Consider the following 8,837-nt stretch of genomic DNA (forward strand, 5'->3'; position numbering starts at 1 on the left):
TCATCTACATCATCATCTACATCATCACCACCACCACCACCACCACCATCACCACCACCATCACCACCACCACCATCACCACCACCATCACCACCACCACCATCATCACCACCACCATCACCACCACCACCATCACCACCACCATCATCACCACCACCATCACCACCATCACCACCACCATCACCACTATCATCACCACCACCACCATCACCACCATCACCACCATCACCACCATCACCATCACCACCACCATCACCACCACCATCACCACCACCACCATCACCACCACCATCACCACCACCATCACCACCACCATCACCACCACCATCACCACCACCATCACCACCATCACCACCATCACCATCACCACCACCATCACCACCACCATCACCACCACCCACCATCACCACCACCATCACCACCACCATCACCACCACCATCACCACCACCACCACCACCATCACCACCACCATCACTCACCGTAGTCCCATCCACAGTGACGTAGACTTTGGCTCTACTTGAGTAAACCTCCAACATCACCCTCCTCCTGCTCCTACTCAACACCCCACCTCCACCACCACCTCCACCACCACCTCCACCACCACCTCCACCACCACCTCCACCACCACCACCACCTCCACCACCACCTCCACCGTGAGGTTCCACCATTGTCTCATCGCCGTCGTGAGCCCACTCCTCCGCCTGGTGACCTGCAGACAGCAGTGATGATGGTGGTGATGGTGGTGGTGATGGTGGTGGTGGTGATGATGGTGGTGATGGTGGTCCAGGGTGAGTTAGTGGGTCATAGGTTGAGCGGATTACTCATTCACTAACTCACCCACTCACTCACCCACTCACCCACTCACCCACTCACCCACCCACTCACCCACTCACCCACTCACCACCCACTCACCCACTCACCCACTCACCCACTCACCCACCCACCCACCCACTCACCCACCCACTCACCCACTCACCACCACCCACTCACCCACTCACCCACTCACCCACTCACCCACCCACTCACCCACTCACCCACCCACCCACTCACCCACCCACTCACCGACCCACTCACCCACTCACCCACCCACTCACCACCCACCCACTCACCGACCCACTCACCCACTCACTCACCCACCCACCCACCCACTCACCCACCCCACTCACACCCACTCACCACCCACTCACCCACTCACCCACTCACCCACTCACCCACCCACCCACTCACCCACTCACCCACCCACCCACTCACCCACCCACTCACCGACCCACTCACCCACTCACCCACCCACTTACCCACCCACTCACCGACCCACTCACCCACTCACTCACCCACCCACTCACTCACCCACTCACTCACCCACCCACCACTCACTCACTCACTCACCACCCACCCACTCAATCACTTACCCACTCACCCACTCACTCACTAACCACCCACTCACTAACCACCCACTCACTCACCCACTCACCCACTCACTCACCCACCCACTCACCCACCCCACTCACCCACCCACCCACTCACTCACTCACCCACTATCCACTCACCCACCCACCCACTCACTCACCCACCCACCCACCACTCACCCACCCACCCACCACACTCACACCCACTCACCCACCCACTCACCCACCACACCACTCACCCACCCACCCACCCACACCACTCCACTCACCCACCCACCCACCCACCCACCCACCACTCACCCACCCACCCACCACCCACCCACACCACCCACCACCACACCACTCACCCACACACCACTCACCCACCCCACCCACTCACTCACCCACCACTCACCCACCTCACATCACCCACTCACCCACCCACCCACTCACTCACCCACCCACCCACCCACCCACCACTCACTCACACACCCACCCACCCACTCACTCACCCACTCACCCACTCACCCACTCACTCACCCACTCACCCACCACCACCCACCCACTCACTCACCCACCCACCACCCACCCACCCACTCACTCACCCACTCACCCACTCACTCACCACCTCCACTCACCCACCCACCCACCCACCCACACCCACCCACCACTCACCCACCACCACTCACTCACACCACCCACCCACTCACCCACCCACCCACCCACCCACCCACTCACCCACCCACTCACCCACCCACCCACCCACTCACTCACCCACCCACTCACCCACCCACTCACCCCACTCACCCACCCACCCACTCACTCACTCACCCACCCACTCACCCACCCACCCACTCACCCACCCACTCACTCACCCACTCACTCACCCACCCACCCACCACCACTCACCCACTCACCCACCCACCCACTCACTCACCCACCCACCCACTCACTCACCCCACTCACCCACTCACTCACCCACCCACCCACCCACTCACCCACCCACTCACCCACCAACCCACTCACTCACTCACTCACCCACCCACCCACCCACTCACTCACCCACCCACTCACTCACTCACTCACTCACACCACCCACTCACTCACCCACCCCACTCACTCACCCACCCACTCACTCACCCACTCACTCACTCACCCACTCACTCACCCACCCACTCACTCACCCACCCACCCACCCACTCACTCACTCACCACCCACTCACTCACCCACTCACTCACCCACCCACTCACTCACTCACTCACCCACCCACTCACCCACTCACTCACCCACTCACCCACCCACCACCACCCACTCACCCACCCACCCACCCACCCACCCACTCACCCACCCACTCACCCACACCACCCACCCACTCACTCACCCACCCACCCACCCACCCACTCACTCACTCACCCACCCACTCACCCACCCACTCACCCACCCACCCACTCACTCACCCACCCACTCACTCACTCACTCACCCACCCACTCACCCACTCACCATCTCTGCTGGTTACTCCTGCAGATCGATGTGAATCCAGGATGAGTTTCACATTCACCAAGATGGTGAGAGCCAGAAACACGACAGCACAGACCTGGGTGGTGATGGTGGCGATGGTGGTGATGGTGGCGATGGTGGTGATGGTGGTGATGGTGGTGGTGATGGTGGTGGTGATGACGGTGGTGATGGTGGTGATGGTGGTGGTGATGATGGTGGTGGTGATGGTGGTGGTGATGGTGGTGATGGTGGCGATGGTGGTGATGATGATGGTGGTGATGATGGTGGTGATGATGGTGGTGATGGTGGTGATGGTGGTGATGGTGGTGATGATGGTGGTGATGGTGGTGGTGATGGTGGTGGTGATGGTGGTGGTGGTGGTGATGGTGATGATGGTGGTGGTGATGGTGATGATGATGGTGGTGATGGTGGCGATGGTGGTGGTGATGATGGTGATGATGGTGGTGATGGTGGTGATGGTGGTGGTGGTGATGGTGGCGATGGTGGTGATGATGATGGTGGTGATGATGGTGGTGATGATGGTGGTGATGGTGGTGATGATGGTGGTGGTGGTGGTGGTGATGATGGTGGTGATGGTGATGGTGGTGATGGTGATGGTGGTGATGATGGTGGTGATGGTGGTGATGGTGGTGGTGATGATGATGGTGGTGATGATGGTGGTGGTGATGGTGGTGATGGTGGTGATGGTGGTGGTGATGATGGTGATGATGGTGGTGGTGGTGGTGATGATGGTGGTGATGATGGTGGTAATGGTGGTGATGGAGAAAGGGGGGGGGGGGTAAGGTTACTACAACGAAAAGACAAAGCTCACCCAGGTAGCAACAACAACAACCGCCATTCGCCACTAAGTGGCGGTGACGTCACCACGACGCTTGTGCCAGGCCAAGTGCACCTTGAGGCCACGTGAAGTGTCGAACGCCCGCTGGCAGGAGGTCACGGGGCAGACCAGGTGCCACGGGTCGAATGACCGAGATGACCGAGATGACTGGCTGATGCACCACCTGTGCCCCCTACTGTGCCAACTCGCTGCGCTTTAGCCACCCGGCGCTCCGCTCGTTGTTGTGAGCGTCGCCCCTCCGCCCTCCGTTGTTGTTGGAGGGCGACTGCCTCCAACTGCCCAGTAGCGTCCTTCACGAGCCTCCTCCACAGAGGCCAATCTTGACACCGCTGGTACCAGTCATCGGCAAGTCCACTCAGCTCCACGTCCTCCTGTACCACATCACTCCATCTCTTCTCTAGCCCGTGCCGCGCCCGATTAGCCCCCTCGATCCGGCCGAACAAAAGCTGTTTAGGCATGCGGTGGCTGGGCATGCGGGCTACATGACCCAGCCAACGCAGCCTTGCCTGCCGGAGGAGCTCACCGATGGGACTTTGTCAAAGGATTTGTGAGCTCCTCACACAATCCAGCCTGGTTAAACCCAGGATGGATCGTAGGCAGGCCAGCCTAAATGTTTCCAACCGGCGAAGATGCTCCACTAGGGGGGTCCACGTTTCGCAAGCGTAGAGAAGGAAGGGAATGACCGTGGCCGAAAAGACCTGAAGCTTCGTGCGGAGCGACAGACCAGGTAGCTTCCACACAGCGTCACGCAACCGATGAAAAGATATTGCCGCTCGACTGATTCGGAGTGAGACCTCTGCTGTTAAACTGGAGCCGGTCATAAGCACACTGCCCAGGTATGGGGAACTCTCCACTCTCTCCACTACTGCCCCTTCACCGATTGGGAGTTGTGGGGGTGGAGTGTCCGATGGTACAAAATACCCAGGCAGGTGCTTAGTTTTCGTGGGGCTGATGGTAAGGCCCCACCTCTTAGTGGCAAGCTCCAGTCTCAGCAGCAGCGTCTCCAACTCCTCTTCTGAATGAGCAGCTATTACTAAATCATCGGCATACGTAACATGATTGAGCAATAGGGAGCCATCCCTTGACTGCACCCGGGCATCGATCAGCCTCCCATTATATCTGTACCAGATGGAAATTCCCCCAGTACAGCTACTGAAGGCTTCACGAACTATGTGGTCAAATAGATGTTAAATAATGTGGGAGCCAGAGGACATCCCTGTCGCACCCCAAGATGCACAGGGAAAGGCTCCGACTCCCGGCCACTTAGTTTTACCCGGGCCCGCTCACCATCATGAAGGTCCTTAATGATCGTGAGCAGAGGGTCAGGGACTCCGAAAGCACGAAGAACAACCCAGAGCCCAGTCCTACTGATGGTATCATAGGCCTTGACCAGGTCAATAAAGCAGAGATGTAGGTCTTGTTGGAATTCCCTACACCTCTGCTGTAGCAGACGGACAGAAAATATGGCATCTGTGCAGGACCGCCCTTTCCTGAAACCGCATTGGGGCTCCGCAAGCCTCTCCTCAGCGTGCCTAGCAAGGCGATGTTGAACAATCCTTGCCAGGACCTTTCCCGGCACACTGAGGAGTGAGATGCCCCTGTAGTTGTTACAGTCTGTGCGGTCCCCCTTCTTAAAGAGGGGGACCACCAGGGCATCCTTCCAATCCTGTGGAACCCGTCCAGTGGTCCAGACTGTTGTTATGATGTCATGTAGGGCAGTCTGTGCACAAACGCCACCCTCCCTGAGCATTTCGCTTGGGAGATCATCTTTGCCCGGTGCCTTTCCTGGTCTCAGATTCCGGATGACGTTCAGTACTTCCTCAACAGATGGCACCTCAGCCAGCCACTCACTTAAGTAACCACGACCACCACTCCTCGCCTCCGGTCGATGGGAAGGCGAGCCCAAAGTAGCCTGGGGCTTACAGCTTCCCACACCTCACCGCCACGCTCCCACGTCCCCTTCATTCTTTTGTTCAGAAGAAGAGCCACACCCTGTTGTTTGGCAGTCTCCTGCCCCGAGTGGAGGACTGTCCACCCCTCATGGTGGCAGGAGCCAGAGCCGGTCCACCGGACCTCCTGAACGCCACAGAGATCCAGGCGGTACCGGTCCAGCTCCCGACAGAGGAGTGGCAGCCTCTCCTCCGCAGTGAGCGCTCGAACATTCCACATGGCCATCCATACACGATACACTACACTATACACTACACTACATACTACACTATACACTACACTATACACTACACTATACACTACTACACTACCACTATACACTACACTATACACTACACTACACACTACACTATACACTACACTATACACTACACTACACACTACACTATACACTACACTATACACTACACTATACACTACACTATACACTACACTATACACTATACACTACACACTACACTATACTATACACTACACACTACACTACGCACTACACACTACACTATACACTATACACTACACTATACACTACACTATACACTACACTACACACTACACTACGCACTACACTATACACTACACTACACTACACACTACACTATACACTACACTATACACTACACTACACACTACACTACACACTACACTACACACTACACTACACACTACACTACACACTACACTATACACTACACTACACACTACACTACACACTACACTACACTACACACTACACTATACACTACACTACACACTACACTATACACTACACTATACACTACACTATACACTACACTATACACTATACACTACACACTACACTACGCACTACACACTACACTATACACTATACACTACACTATACACTACACTACACACTACACTACACACTACACTACACACTACACTACGCACTACACACTACACTACACACTACACTATACACTACACACTACACTATACACTACACTACACACTACACTACACACTACACTACACACTACACTACACACTACACTATACACTACACTACACACTACACACTACACTACACACTACACTATACACTACACACTACACTACACACTACACTACACACTACACTACGCACTACACTATACACTACACACTACACTACACACTACACTACACACTACACTACACACTACACTACACACTACACTACACTACACACTACACTATACACTACACTACACACTACACTACACACTACACTACACACTACACTACACACTACACTACACTATACACTACACTATACACTACACTATACACTATACACTACACTACACACTACACTATACACTACACTATACACTACACTATACACTATACTACACACTACACTATACTATACACTACACTATACACTATACTAGGCACTACACTACGCACTACACTACGCACTACACATTACACTACACTATACACTACACTATACACTACACTATACTATACACTACACTACACACTACACTACACTATACACTACACTATACACTACACTATACACTACACTATACTATACACTATACTATACACTACACTATACACTACACTATACACTACACTATACTATACACTATACTATACACTATACTATACACTACACTATACTATACACTAAACACTACACTACACTATACACTACACTATACACTACACTATACACTATACTATACACTATACTATACACTATACTATACACTATACTATACACTATACTATACACTATACTATACACTATACTATACTACACTATACACTACACTATACACTACACTACACTATACACTACACTATACACTACACTATACACTACACTATACACTACACTATACTATACACTATACTATACACTACACTATACACTACACTATACACTACACTATACACTACACTATACTATACACTATACTATACACTATACTATACACTACACTATACTATACACTATACACTACACTACACTATACACTACACTATACACTACACTATACACTATACTATACACTATACTATACACTATACTATACACTATACTATACACTATACTATACACTACACTATACACTACACTATACACTACACTACACTATACACTACACTATACACTACACTATACACTACCCCCCACCCCTCCCCCCCCACCCCCTCCCCCCCACCCCCTCCCACCCCCCCACCCCCTCCCCCCAGTGGTCACCTGACACAGGCCCCTCCCCCTCCTCCCCCCCCACCCCCAGCCCCTCCCCCCCCACCCCACGTGGTTCCGAGGCCTCCTGAGACCCCGGGGCACGAAGGGGGCGGCTCGAGGGTTGGGCCTCCAACCGTCCATCGTCACCCCTAGCAACAGCAGCACGAGACCCTGGGGGGGGGGGGGGGGGTAGAGGGGGGTTAGAGGGGGGGGCTCGAGGGTTGGGCCTCCAACCGTCCATCGTCACCCCTAGCAACAGCAGCACGAGACCCTGGGGGGGGGGGGGGGTAGAGGGGGGTTAGAGGGGGGGGGGCTCGAGGGTTGGGCCTCCAACCGTCAATCGTCACCCCTAGCAACAGCAGCACGAGACCCTGGGGGGGGAGGGGGGGGTAGAGGGGGGTTAGAGGGGGGGGGCTCGAGGGTTGGGCCTCCAACCGTCCATCGTCACCCCTAGCAACAGCAGCACGAGGCCCTGGGGGGGGGGGGGGGTAGAGGGGGGGTAGAGGGGGGTTAGAGGGGGGGGGGCTCGAGGGTTGGGCCTCCAACCGTCAATCGTCACCCCTAGCAACAGCAGCACGAGACCCTGGGGGGGGAGGGGGGGGTAGAGGGGGGTTAGAGGGGGGGGGCTCGAGGGTTGGGCCTCCAACCGTCCATCGTCACCCCTAGCAACAGCAGCACGAGGCCCTGGGGGGGGGGGGGGTAGAGGGGGGGTAGAGGGGGGTTAGAGGGGGGGGGCTCGAGGGTTGGGCCTCCAACCGTCCATCATCACCCCTAGCAACAGCAGCACGAGGCCCTGGGGGGGGGGGGGGTAGAGGGGGGTTAGAGGGAGGGGGTAGAGGGGGGGGGAGTACACAGGGGTAGAGGGGGGTGGAGGGGGGGGTGGGGGGGGTGGAGGGGGGGGTAGGGGGGGGTAGGGCGGGGGGTGGAG

The 8,837-nt window shown here is 55.4% G+C and overlaps 1 long non-coding RNA gene across 2 annotated transcripts in view; it reads right to left on the reverse strand.

Annotated features, from left to right (window-relative positions):
* Window positions 1–647: 647 nt before the first annotated feature.
* LOC144954729 (uncharacterized) overlaps window positions 648–8,837 on the reverse strand; it is an 11,196-nt gene continuing 3,006 nt past the window's right edge. Inside the window, exons 1-3 of one of the 2 annotated variants that reach the window (XR_013641334.1) lie at window positions 7,919–7,936; window positions 2,889–2,982; window positions 648–710 (exon numbers count right to left, since the gene is read on the reverse strand). This is a non-coding gene — a long non-coding RNA (uncharacterized LOC144954729). Of the gene's footprint in view, window positions 711–2,888; window positions 2,983–7,918; window positions 7,937–8,837 lie in introns of those variants that run through there. The other variant, XR_013641335.1, reaches the window with a different exon arrangement.

Source organism: Lampetra fluviatilis, unplaced genomic scaffold, assembly GCF_964198595.1.
Source record: "Lampetra fluviatilis unplaced genomic scaffold, kcLamFluv1.1 SCAFFOLD_1071, whole genome shotgun sequence".
Classification (NCBI taxonomy): Eukaryota; Metazoa; Chordata; class Hyperoartia; order Petromyzontiformes; family Petromyzontidae; genus Lampetra; species Lampetra fluviatilis.